We start from the raw sequence: 14,346 nt of genomic DNA on the forward strand, positions 1-14,346 counted from the left end.
TAATGGATTGAATTGATATCTGAAAACATATAAGAAATCTTATATTGATACACGATCATTCATTCCAACCAGTTATACATCTAATGGTAATATTAGGGTGATGGTTTACCATGAGGGGTGTGTGAGTTTTTGTTCCAAAGTGATTATGGAAATCCAAAATAATGTGTTTGGAAAGAAGTCTCATGAAAAGACCAGTCAAGAAACATGGAGGAATACATGTGTTCTGAAGCAGGATTTGATTGAAAGTGAACCAAATGCCTAGAAATTTGTGAACTTGAGGATGAAATATATATCCTATGATGTGCATCAACTGAAGAAAGAGTAATGTACCAGTGTTGAATATAAATCAATGTCAAAATACACATCATGTCCCATAGGAGTCTACTTGCATTGATGTTAAACAGGGTCAGTTACTGTAGAAATGTTAGGATTTCTATGCACCATTCACTGAAGTTAGTTTTCAGTAGTAGGAAACAAATATGTATTTCAGGAAAATGAATATTTCTGAGAATAATCTTGTAAAAAGTTGATTATAAATCCACATACATGAACATGAATTCAGGGAGTTTAAAATAAGACACACATATTTTATATTTTGAAAAATCTGGAGAGTGTGTGTGTATACATACACATATATATACACAAAACACACACAGAGAGACATTAAAAAGTAAAAATATATATGCCAATTCAAATTCATCATGAAATATATATCATTCCAAGATCCAGAAATATTTATTTTACTAAACATGGATGTATGTATCATGTTGTTGAAGTAGGAAGCTCACCCATAGGTTGATTTTCAGTTCCAAAAGCATTGAGGAGGAGTGATTTCTTCTCACAGTTTGTATCTGCCAAGTCAGCCACCTCACAAGAATGTAGCTGGGAAACCAGGTAGGATTTTATATGTGCATGTAAAAATACATGTTCTGAATAGGTTGCAGAGAAAGGGAGACAGAAATTCACATATTTGTTAAGTTTAAAAACACATGAAGAACTATTACATTGGACTAGATTCATTACATCTACCCTTTATAATGCAAAAGGCCTGTCCAACTACACACCATGCCTCCTCTAAACTGCTTGTATTTCTATTCTGTTTGGGTTATTTTTTTCTATCATATTAGGATTTGTAGTCAGAGTCTAGTAGGGTATGGGTTAGTGTCAGGGATTCAGTATTTGGAATGGAAAATAGGAAAATGAATCCAATGTGTATGCAAATATGTGCTACACAAAATCTTCCCACTGTCATCCAGAAAAATGCCTTGAGAATACCCTTGCCCCAAGTAAGATGCAATTCGAGGAGAAGAGTTAGGAAATCTTTGAATACATATGTGGAATGAAAAATGCTCAGGAGTTCACAACTTTGGAGGTGGTAGAGGAGTTTCCATAAGTAAGGGAGAGGATAAACACTCCACAAACATGGAGCGCTGCTGGCCTAAAGACTTCTTGAGAAACTGCCTCTGAGGTTGGGCTCTTGAAATATATGTTGTTGTCAGGAGCATTAGCTTCCTTTGTAGTGAGACCATCAAAGCTGGGTCTGCATCTATGTGACCTGGAGGACATGGTTTCTGATTTTCCAATGAACATGAGGCAGAAGTGCTGAATTGTCTTTTTGTAGGTAAACTGTGGCCACTGGGTGATAAGTATCTCCCCGTGGGAACTGTGAAGCCATTTGGTCATCCGCCATTTTTCGTGGTGTTTCTTGCTGCTTCACTGGGAGTTTGGTATTTGCTTCACGAAATACAAGGACTTCAACTGGACACAGTGCTGGAGGTAGTTCTGTCACGTGTGGTGTGTCAGGGTCCTAGGAGAATGCACCAAGCATGCTTCTATCTCACAGAGCTTGGTCCCTTGACCATAGCAACCTGATTCTGAACATTGTTCTGAAACTCTCCATATAACAAGATGCCTTTACATATAAGGGTCTGCTGGCTGCACCATGTCAGTCACAAGACATTTGGAAGCGCATGGCAGATCCACATGGCCCCATCACAGATGTTTTATCACACACCTGCACACCACTGCTCTAGCCCCACTACTCAGCCGGCCCCACCTCACTGGCATCTCTGTTCTTCATCATTTTCATGAAAGCCGTCAATCAAGGCACCTGTCTGGTAAACTCATGATCAGCAACAGGACATCCTAAGGTTCTCCAGTGCCACCTGGTCATGGGAATTTCAAAGATGGCACGGTATTTATCTAGCCATTTGTAAAGGATGAAGTTGGAGGCACTGTGGGTTTCCATTCATTAAGGAACCATTTAATAGTGAGAAAGATCTTTTCAATAAAAGCTCTGGAGAACTCTCACAAACAAGGCTTCCCAAAGAGTGGCCAAAAAAAGTCACATGAAACCAGGGCCACTGAGCTCTATGATGTAAGGTACATGTGTGTTTTGACTCTCAACTATTGCCTCAAGGTCTTTAAGAATAACATCATGTGATATCCTGGCTGAGATTCCCAGTGATCTGTGGAAAGTGATCCTGGGCTTTGATCTCAGTTTTCAGGGGTACTCTCATGCATGGCCTCGGAAAATCCCAACTCAATTCATGGCAATACTGCTCTGACGTCAGTTCCAGATTTCAGTCTCTAAGGGGAATCACACCAGAGTTCAAGCCCAGGCGGACTCACTCATCTCTTCCACCGCCATACAAATGACCACAATTCAAACCAAAACGCTGCCACAAGGCTCTCAATGTCTTCCATATAGACAATCCTCATAACCTCTGGCTGGAGGTTTCCATGAGGGGCGCAGCCTAAGACAGTGTCCAAAATAAGCTCCCTTGCCCCTCATTTACCTAATGTCAGGGTGGCCTGGACACCCTTCTTTGAACCAGGAGTGATCAAAATGGCCTGCCTTTAATACTGCTCAGCTTCTAAACTTTGAGGCCTGCTGATGGTGGGGTACACATTTTTTGTGTAAATTGGAGTCATGAGAAAACACAAGCACATAATGGCTAGCCTCTGCAGGGCTTTGAAAAACTCATTTGACCCAAAGGATTCCTATTCTCACTTGATGCAGGTCAGGAACCTTACAGAGGAAGGCGAGAGACTTCATCCACAATGACTGCTGTTTTGCCATATTGGCTTTGGATGCACATATGGGATCCTTCCTGAGATCCATCAGGTGCTGACAATCTAAGCCACAGCCTCACACAGGGCCAAGAGGCTGATTCAGACACATCCCTTTGCAAAGCAATTAAGCAAAGAGCCACAAGTGATGCCCATTCGTTTGCATTTGAAAACTGTTTTCTTCAGGCTTCACAAAGGTGTGTCCTGAGGCAAAGACCTTGCTGACATCCAGGGAAACAGAACAATAGGTAAGGATAAGGCCCAAAGTATAGTTTCTACACTGAGACTTTTTCTGAGATGCTCGCCATTTTTTTCAGCTGTCTAGTACATGGCCATGTCACCAAGCTTGGAGGTGGTACATATCTTGGACACAAAACCATGAGCCTGTTCTGAAGAGTGGCCAGAATTCAGGAAGAAAACAGGAATTAAGGAAGATTGTAGGTTTTCCCCATGGAAGAGGCTAGCCGCAGTCCATTCATAAATTGGGCAGGATGAATGCTGGAAGCTTTCTACTAGACAGGACACATCCATTGATGCATTCTCTTTTCTAATGTCTACAAGCACGGACACAGTGGGATACACAGACAAAGCAACACTCGCCGTGTCAAAAGACTTGATAGAAACAGTCCACTCCAAATCAAACAAACCAAATTTCCTATCTCTTCTCAGAACATGAGACCAAACCACTAACTCACACCCACACCCACAAAGCCATCTCCTTCCCCCAAAGAGGTCTGTGACTACCCGCAGTGACCTTTGACTGGTGGGCCATACTAGATTCCCCCGAAATGGCCTGTCTTGTCTCAGATCTGGCCTTCTTGGCCAATTCTGTGAAGTTGTCAGGAGCCAGGGGTGAGCCACTACCTGCTTTCTCAGGAAAGACCCCCTTCAGAGCTTTCCTGGCAATTGGCCATCCTCACATCTGTAGGTACCAAGAAAGACTGACTCTGTCCTTGGTAAATCCAAACAAGTGAGCCCACTGGGACTGGCACTGGGACTGCCTCTGGGTGCCTGGATTCCTGGATCCCAAGTTCAGAGAGTTCCATCACCAAGAAAGTGTGGTGAGGTCACTTCCCTCAGGAACTGAATGAGGTCACTGCATTGGAAACCACTTTGTCCTAACTGTTGTTTCCAACGTCCCATGAGATGGAGGCTGCCCCTGCTTCCTGTGACACTTTCACAAGTTAGAATGGTATATCAACCATAGGCACCCAGGAAAAGCTCTCCACACAGGCCTTTTTTGGTCCATCTTGTCTACATGAAGTAGAGAGAGGCTCCTTCAGACACATCCCTTCATCCTGACCAGGTTGTTTTCCACGGAAGATGACTTTTACTCTCTCAGGTCCTTCCTAGCTGCCTACATCTTCTCTAGGGATCATTTCTGCATGGACCTTAAAGGTTCTCAGCAGGTGGAAGATCCCCTACATTCCTGTATTGTAAGACCAACTCTGTCCCTGCTCTTCTGTAAAGTGAGATTGAGGAAACAGTGAATGCTTGGGGTTAAGAACATGTTCAATTTGGGTTACAATTCTGCTGGATGAAGAATGGTATTGGGAACCTGTGATATTTATAATAATATAGAGGTGAAATGTATGTATGAAAACAGAAATCTAAGTAAGATTTGAAGGCCAGAAGGGCATTGGGACCCTGATTGGGATACTTAGCTTTGAATTACATTCTGTACAGATGTCTCTGATAAATCAACATACAATGGCATAGGACCTTGTACCTTGGATGATTGAATGTAGAAGAGAAGATCAAGTCAAAAAGGGATAGTAGGTAGGATTAGAAAGATAGTCAGTAGGTTTAGGAAGAAGAGTGAGTATAATATTTGGACCAAAAGTTCTTTAACAATAGAATGTCTGTTAGAGAGTGAATGTAAATGTCAGCATATGTGAAGAGTCAGTCACAATGATGAACTGGGGAAGATATGTAGGAAAGCAGATATGAATATACACATTAGGTAATTAGGCAAAGTATAAAGTGAGTGATAGGAATAGACATTTTCAACAGGGTTGAGGTTGAATATATAATCTTAGGCAGAAACAAATGTGTAGTCACCAATAGAATTGACATTTGAGAATATTAGCCAACCTAGACAAGGATAGTTTTAGTAATCCATGCTCACTTTCCAATTAGGCTTAGGTACAACCATAAGTGTGACCTTTGCATTTTGTGTTCAGAATATCACTGTGATAAAATATATATGTACATCAGGTGACATGAGTATTTCTTCCACTATTTTTGGGTGCAATATGTTGAAAATGTATAAATTAGAATTCGTGGGTAAAAATAGGTGTACCCTGGGTCTATGAGTATAGAGATAATGCATGAATAGACCATACTGTGAATAAAGAATATAACTGGTTCCAATTTAAATAATTAATTGAATTGATATCTGAAAACATATAAGAAATCTTATATTGATACAGGATCATTCATTCTAACCAGTTATACATCTAATGGTAATATTAGGTTGATGGTTTACCATGAGGGGTATGTGAGTTTTGGTTCCAAAGTGATTATGGAAATACAAAGTAATGTGTTTGGAAAGAAGTGTCATAAAAAGACCAGTCAAGAAACATGGAGGAATACATGTGTTCTGAAGCAGGATTTGATTGAAAGTGAACCAAATGCCTAGAAATTTGTGAACTTGAAGTTAAAATATATATCCTATGATGTGCATCAACTGGAGAAAGAGTAATGTACCAGTGTTGAATAAAAATAAATGTCAAAATACACATCATGTCCCCTAGGAGTCTACTTGCATTGATGTTAAACATGGTCAGTTACTGTAGAAATGTTAGGATTTCTATACACCATTCACTCAAGTTAGTTTTCAGTACTAGGAAACAAATATGTATTTCAGGTGGATGAATATTTCTGAGAATAATCTTGTGAAAAGTTCATTATAAATCCAGATACATGAACATGAATTCAGGGAGTGTAAAATAAGACACACATATTTTATATTTTGAAAAATCTGGAGAGTGTGTGTGTGTATATATACATGTATATATATATATATATATATATATATATATATATATATATATACACAAAACACACACAAAGCGACATTAAAAATTAAAAATATATATGCCAATTGAAATTCATCATGAAATATATATCAACTCAAGATCCAGAAATATTTATTTTACTGAACATGGATGTATGTATCATGTTGTTGAAGTAGGAAGCTCACCCATAGGTTGATTTTCAGTTCCAACAGCATTTAGGAGGAGTGATTTCTTCTCACAGTTTGTATCTGCCAAGTCAGCCACCTCACAAGAATGTAGCTGGAAAACCAGGTAGGATTCTCTATGTGCATGTAAAAATACATGTGCTGAATAGGCTGCAGAGAAAGGGAGACAGGAATTCACATATTTGTTAAGTTTTAAAACACATAGAGAACGAATAAATTGGACTAGATTCATAACATCTACCCTTTATAATGCAAAAGGCCTGTCCAACTACACACCATGCCTCCTCTGAACTGCTTGTATTTCTATTCTGTTTGGGTTATTTCTTTTTATCATATTAGGATTTGTAGTCAGAGTCTAGTAGGGTATGGGTTAGTGTCAGGTATTCAGAATTTGGAATGGAAAATAGGAAAATGAATACAATGTGTATGCAAAAATGTGCTACACAAAATCTTCCCACTGTCATCCAGAAAAATGCCTTGACAATACCCTTGCCCCAAGTAAGACGCAATTCGTGGAGAAGAGTTAGAAAAAATTTGAATACATATGTGGAATGAAAAATGCTCAGGAATTCACAACTTTGGAGGTGGTAGAGGAGTTTCCATAAGTAAGGGAGAGGATAAACACTACACAAACATGGAGCTCTGCTGGCCTAAAGACTTCTTGAGAAACTGCCTCTGAGGTTGGGCTCTTGAAATGTATGTTGTTGTAAGGAGCATTAGCTTCCTTTGTAGTGAGACGATCAAAGCTGGGTCTGCATCTATGTGACCTGGAGGACATGGTTTCTTATTTTCCAATGAACATGAGGCAGAAGTGCTGAATTCTCTCTTTGTAGGAAAACCGTGGCCACTGGGGGCTAAGTATCTCCCCGTGGGAACTGTGAAGCCATTTTGTCATCCTTCACTTTTTGTGGTGTTTTTTGCTGCTTCACTGGGAGTTTGGTATTTGCTTCACGAAATACAAGGACTTCAACTGGGACACAGTGCTGGAGGGAGTTCTGTCACGTGTGGTGTGTCAGGATCCTAGGAGAATGCACCAACCATGCTTCTATCCCACAGAGCTTGGCCCCTTGAACATAGCAACCTGATTCTGAATATTGTTCTGAAACCTCTCCATATAACAAGATGCCTTTACATATAAGGGTCTGCTGGCTGCACCATGTCAGTCACAAGACATTTGGAAGCCCATGGCAGATCCACATGGCCCCATCACAGATGTTTTATCACACACCTGCACACCACTGCTCTAGGCCCACTACTCAGCAGGCCCCACCTCACTGGCATCTCTGTTCTTCATCATTTTCATGAAAGCCGTCAATCAAGGCACCTGTCTGGTAAACTTATGATCAGCAAGAGGACATCCTAAGGTTCTCCAGTGCCACCTGGTCATGGGAATTTCAAAGATTTCACGGTATTTATCTAGCCATTTTTAAAGGATGAAGTTGGAGGCACTGTGGGTTTCCATTCATTCAGGAAACATTTAAAGGTGTGAAATATCATTTCAATGAAAGCTCTGGAGAACTCAAGAGTGGCCAAAAAATGTCACATGAAACCAGGCCCACTGAGGTCTACAATGTGAGGTCCATGTGTGTTTTGACTCTCAACTATGGCTGCCAGGTCTTTAAGAATAAAATCATGTGATATCCTGGCTGAGATTCCCATTGTTCTGTGGAAAGTCACCCTGCTATTCGATCTCAGTTTCCAGGGGGGACTCTCATGCGTGGCCTTGGAAAATCCCAACACAATTCATGGCAATACTTCTCTGAGGTCCGTTCCAAAACTCAGTCTCCAAGGGGAATCACACCAGAATTCAAGCCCAGGCAGACCCAGTCATCTCTTCCACTGCCATACAAATGACCACAATTCAAACCAAAACACTGCCACAAGGCCCTCAACTTCTTCCATATAGACAATCATCATAACCTCTGGCTTGAGGTTTCTTTCAGGGTCGCAGCCAAAGACAGTGTCCACAATAAGCTCCCTTGCCCCTCATTGTCCTAATTCCAGGGTGGCCTGTACACCCTTCTTTGAACCAGGAGTGATCAAATAGGGCTGCCTTTAATACTGCTAGGCTTCTAAACTTTGAGGCATGCTGATGGTGGGGTACAGATTTTTTGTGTAAATTGGAGTCATGAGAAAACACAAGCACATAATGGCTAGCTTCTGCAGGGCTTTGAAAAACTCATTTGAATCAAAGGATCCCTATTCTCACTTGATGCAGGTTAGGGACCTTACAGAGGAAGGCAAGAGACTTCATTCACAATGACTGCTGTTTTGCCATATTGGCTTTGGGTGCACATATGGGATCTTTCCTGAGATCCATCAGGTGATGACAATCTAAGCCACAGCCTCACACAGGGCCAAGAGGCTGATTCAGACACATTCCTTTGCAAAGCAATTAAGCAAAGAGCCACAAGTGGTGCCCATTCGTTTGCATTTGAAAACTGTTTTCTTCAGGCTTCACAAAGGTGTGTCCTGAGGCAAAGACCTTGCTGACAACCAGGGAAACAGAACAATAGGTAAGCAAATGTCCCAAAGCAGGGTTTCTCCACTGAGACTTCAATGGGCCCACTGATATCTGAGTTGTCTGAGATGCTCGCCATTCCTTTCAGCTATCTAGTACATGGCCAAGTCACCAAGCTTCGAGGTGGTACATATCATGGACACAAAACCATGAGCCTATTCTGAAGAGTGGCCAGAATTCAGGAAGAAAACAGAAATTTAGGAAGATAATAGGTTTTGCCCATGGATAAGGCAAGCCGCAGTCCATTCATAAATTGGGCAGGATGAATGCTGGAAGCCTTTTACTAGACAAGACACATCCATTAATGCATTCTCTTTTCTAATGTCTACAACCACGGACACAGTGCGATACACAGAAAAAGCAACAATCGCCTTGTCAAAAGACTTGCTAGAAACAGTCCACTCCCAACCAAACATTTCGCCTTTCCTAGCTCTTCTCAGAACCTGAGACCCAACCACAAACTCACACCCACACCAACAAAGCCACCTCCTTCCCCCAAGGAGGTCTGTGACTACCCACAGTGTCCTCTGACTGGTGGGCCATACTAGGTTCCCCCGAATTGGACAGTCTTGTCACAGATCTGGCCTCCTTGGCCAATTCTGTGAAGTTGTCAGGAGCCAGGGGTGAGCCACTACCTGCTTTCTCTGGAAAGACCCCCTTCAGAGCTTTCCTGGCAATTGGCCATCCTCACATCTCTAGGTACCAAGAAAGACTGACTCTGTCCTTGGTAAATCCAAACAAGTGAGCCCACTGGGACTGGCACTGGGACTGCCTCTGGGTGCCTGGCTTCCTGGATCCCAATTTCAGAGAGTTCCATCACCAAGGAAGTGTGGTGAGGTCACTTCCTTCAGGAACTGAATGAGGTCACAGCCTTGGAAACCACTTTTTCCTAACTGTTGCTTCCAAGGGTCCCATGAGATGGAGGCTGCCCCTGCTTCCTGTGACAATTTCACAAGTTAGAATGGTATATCAACCATAGGAACCCTGGAAAAGCTCTCCACACAGGCCTGGTTTGGTCAATCTTGTCTACATGAAGAAGAAAGACGCTCATTCAGACACATCCCTTTATCCTGACCATGTTGTTTGCCACGGAAGATGACTTTTACTCTCTCAGGTCCTTCCTAGCTGCCTACATCTTATCCAGGGATCATTTCTGCATGGACCGTGGAGGTTCTCAGCAGGTGGAAGATCCCCTACATTCCTGTATTGTAAGACCAACTCTGTCCCTGCTCTTCTGTAAAGTGAGATTGAGGAAACAGTGAATGCTAGGGGTTAAGAACATGTTCAATTTGGGTTAGAAATTATTCTGCTGGATGAAGAATGGTAATGGGAACCTGTGATATTTATAATAATATAGAGGTGAAATATATGTATGAAAACAGAAATCTAAGTAAGATTTGAAGGCCAGAAGGGCATTGGGCCATTGATTGGGATACTTAGCTTTGAATTACATTCTGTTCAGATGTCTCTGATAAATCAACATACAATTTCATAGGACCTTGTACCTTGGATGATTGAATGTAGAAGAGAAGATCAAGTCAAAAAGGGATAGTAGGTAGGATTAGAAAGATAGTCAGTAGGTTTAGGAAGAAGAGTGAGTATAATATTTGGACCAAAAGTTCTTTAGCAATAGGGTGTCTGTTAGAGAGTGAATGTAAATGTCAACACATGTGAAGAGTCAGTCACAATGATGAACTGGGGAAGATATGTAGAAAAGCAGATATGAATATAGACATTAGGAAATTAGGCAAAGTATAAAGTGAGTGATAGGATTAGACATTTTCAACACGGTTGAGGTAAAATATATAATCTTAGGCAGAAACAAATGTGTAGTCACCAATAGAATTGACATTTGAGAGCATTAGCCAACCTAGACAAGGATGGTTTTAGTAATCCATGCTCACTTTCCAATTAGGCTTAGGTACAATCATAAGTGTGACCTTTGCATTTTGTGTTCAGAATATCACTGTGATAAAATATATATGTAGATCAGGTGACATGAGTATTTCTTCCACTATTTTTGGGAGCAATAAGTTGAAGAAGTATAAATTAGAATTCGGGGGTACAAATAGGTGTACCCTGGGTCTATGAGTATAGAGATAATGTATTAATAGACCATACTTTGAATAAAGAATATAACTGGTTTTAATTTAAATAATGGATTGAATTGATATCTGAAAACATATAAGAAATCTTATATTGATACACGATCATTCATTCCAACCAGTTATACATATAATGGTAATATTAGGGTGATGGTTTACCATGAGGGGTGTGTGAGTTTTGGTTCCAAAATGATTATGGAAATCCAAAATAATGTGTTTCGAAAGAAGTCTCATGAAAAGACCAGTCAAGAAACATAAAGGAATACATGTGTTCTGAAGCAGGGTTTGATTGAAAGTGAACCAAATGCCTAGAAATTTGTGAACTTGAGGATGAAATATATATCCTATGATGTGCATCAACTGAAGAAATAGTAATGTACCAGTGTTGAATAAAAATCAATGTCAAAATACACATCATATCCCATAGGAGTCTACTTGCATTGATGTTAAACAGGGTCAGTTACTATAGAAATGTTAGGGACCACCGGCAGAGAAGGCCCAGCGGCTGGTTGTGGCCCGAGCCGGCCCCACCCCCAGTGCCTGCAAGGTAGGAGAACTGGCGACCCACGGGCAGGTCAGGCCCAGCAATCTGCCGAGAGACAGAGCTGACACAGGCGCCTGCAGGGAACGGGGTCCTGTGACCCACCAGCTGCCTTCTGTGGGGCAGGCCCGTCCCCTCCCCCAGTGCCTGCAAGGTAGGCGGGATTGTCAACTCCAGCAGATCAGGCTTAGCGCCCTGCTGAGGGGCAGGACAGTCCCCTCCCCCAGTGCCTGCAAGGTAGGCGGGACTGTGACCAGTGGCAGATCAGGCCCTGCGGCTTGTTGTGGGCCGGAGCCGGCCCCACCCCCAGTGCCTGCAAGGTAGGCGTACTGGGGACTTATCGGGAGGTTAGGACCAGCAACCTACGGAGAGACAGAGGTGCCCCTCGCGCCTGCTGTGTAGGCGGACCTTCGACCGGCCAGCAGAGCAGACCTAGGGCCCGCCAGCGTGGTAGACAGATCGCACCAATTGGTGGAGGATCACAGCCACCATCTGTCCTGCAAGGGAGACTTTTCAACTATACAAGAGCAATATGAATAAATAGAGGGAAAATTTCAAAAACACAACAGTTTCACCAAGCAGAAAGAAACGCCAGCAGTATGAAAAGACAAGGAAAGAAAGGACCACAGGCAATGCAGGTCAACTCAACTCTAGAAGAGGTAATAGCTGCAACAGATGGAATGTCAGACAGAGAGGTCAGGATATACATGCTTCAGATGATCTGGAGTCTCAAGGAAGACATGAGACAGCAAAATCAGACAATGAAAGATCACATTGACAAGGAACTTCATAAACAAATCCAGGAAGTAAAAGATCAATTTCACAGGGAGATAGAGGAAATAAAAAACAAACAAATAGAAATCCTAGAAATGCAGGAAGCAATAAACCAACTTAAAAACTCAATTGAGAAAACTACCAGCAGAGTGGATCACTTAGAAGATAGAACATCAGACAATGAAGACAGAGTATTTCAACTTGAAAAGAGCATAGACAGCTCAGCAAGTCTGCTAAGAAACCATGAGCAGAACATCCAAGAAATATGGGATAATATCAAAAGACCAAACTTAAGAGTCATTGGGATACAGGAAGGCACAGAGCTCCAAACCAAAGGAATAGACAATTTATTCAGTGAAATAATACGAGAAAACTTCCCAGACTTGAAGAATGAGACAGAACCCCAAATCCTAGAAGCCTACAGGACGCCGAATGTGCAAAATCATAAGAGATCCACACCTAGACACATTATAATGAAGATGTCCAACATACAGAATAAGGAGAGAATTTTAAAAGCTACAAGAGAAAGGAAGCAGATTACATTTAGGGGTAAACCAATCAGGATAACAGCTGATCTCTCAACACAGACTCTAAAAGCTAGAAGATCCTGGAATAACATATTTCAAACGCTAAAAGAAAATGGGTTCCAACCAAGAATCGTGTATCCGGCAAAATTAAGCTTCAGGATGGAAGATGAAATTAAAACATTCCATGATAAACAAAAGTTAAAAGAATTTGCAGCTAGAAAACCATCTCTTCAAAAAATCCTTGGCAAAACACTACAGGAAGAGGAAATGGAAAACAACAATGAAAACCAACAGTGGGAGGTAGGACAGTAAAGGGGGGAAAAATCAAAGAGAAAAACAAATCAGGTTTAACAGCATTAATAAACAAACATGGCTGGAAGAACAAACCATATCTCAATAATAACCCTAAATGTTAATGGCTTAAACTCACCAATTAAGAGACACAGGCTAGTTGAATGGATCACAAAACAAGATCCAACAATATGCTGCCTACAGGAGACGCATTTGATAGGAAAGGATATACATAGACTGAAGGTGAAAGGTTGGGAAAAATCATATCACTCATATGGACTGCGGAAACAAGCAGGAGTGTCCATACTCATATCAAATAAAATAGATTTCAAACCAAAGTTAATCAAAAGGGATAAAGAAGGACACTACATACTGCTCAAGGGAACCATACACCAACAAGACATAACAATCATAAAATATATGCCCCAAACAATGGTGCTGCTGCGTTCATCAAGCAAACTCTTCTCAAGTTCAAGAGTCTAATAGACCACCATACAATAATCATGGGAGACTTCAACACACCTCTCTCACCACTGGACAGATCTTCCAAACAAAAGTTGAATAAGGAAACTATAGAACTCAATAACACAATTAACAACCTAGACTTAATTGACATATATAGAATATACCACCCAACATCAAGCAGCTACACTTTTTTCTCAGCAGCACATGGATCCTTCTCAAAAACAGATCATATATTATGTCACAGGGCAACTCTTAGACAATATAAAGGAGCGGAGATAATACCATGCATCTTATCTGATCATAATGGAATGAAACTAAAAATCAACCATAAAAGAAGCAAGGAAAAATCATGCATCACTTGGAGAATGAACAATAGGTTACTGAATGATCAATGGGTTTTAGAAGACATCAAGGAGGAAATTAAAAAATTCTTAGAGTTTAATGAAAACACAGACACAACATATCGGAATCTATGGGACACATTGAAAGCAGTTCTAAGAGGAAAATTCATTGCTTGGAGTTCATTCCTTAAAAAAAGAAAAAACCAACAAATAAATGATCTCATACTTCATCTCAAAATTCTAGAAAAAGAAGAGCAAAACAACAGCAAAAGAAGTAGAAGGCAAGAAATAATTAAAATCAGAGCTGAAATTAATGAAATCGAAACAAAAGAAACAATTGAAAAAATTGACAAAACGAAAAGTTGGTTCTTTGAAAAGATAAATAAAATTGACAGACCCTTAGCCATGCTAGCGAAGAGAAGAAGAGAGAGAACTCAAATTACTAGCATAAGGGATGAAAAAGGCAAGATCATGACAGACACTTCAGAAATACAGAAGATAATC

The sequence above is a fragment of the Ictidomys tridecemlineatus genome, chromosome 4 (assembly GCF_052094955.1).
Source record: "Ictidomys tridecemlineatus isolate mIctTri1 chromosome 4, mIctTri1.hap1, whole genome shotgun sequence".
In the NCBI taxonomy this organism is placed as follows: Eukaryota; Metazoa; Chordata; class Mammalia; order Rodentia; family Sciuridae; genus Ictidomys; species Ictidomys tridecemlineatus.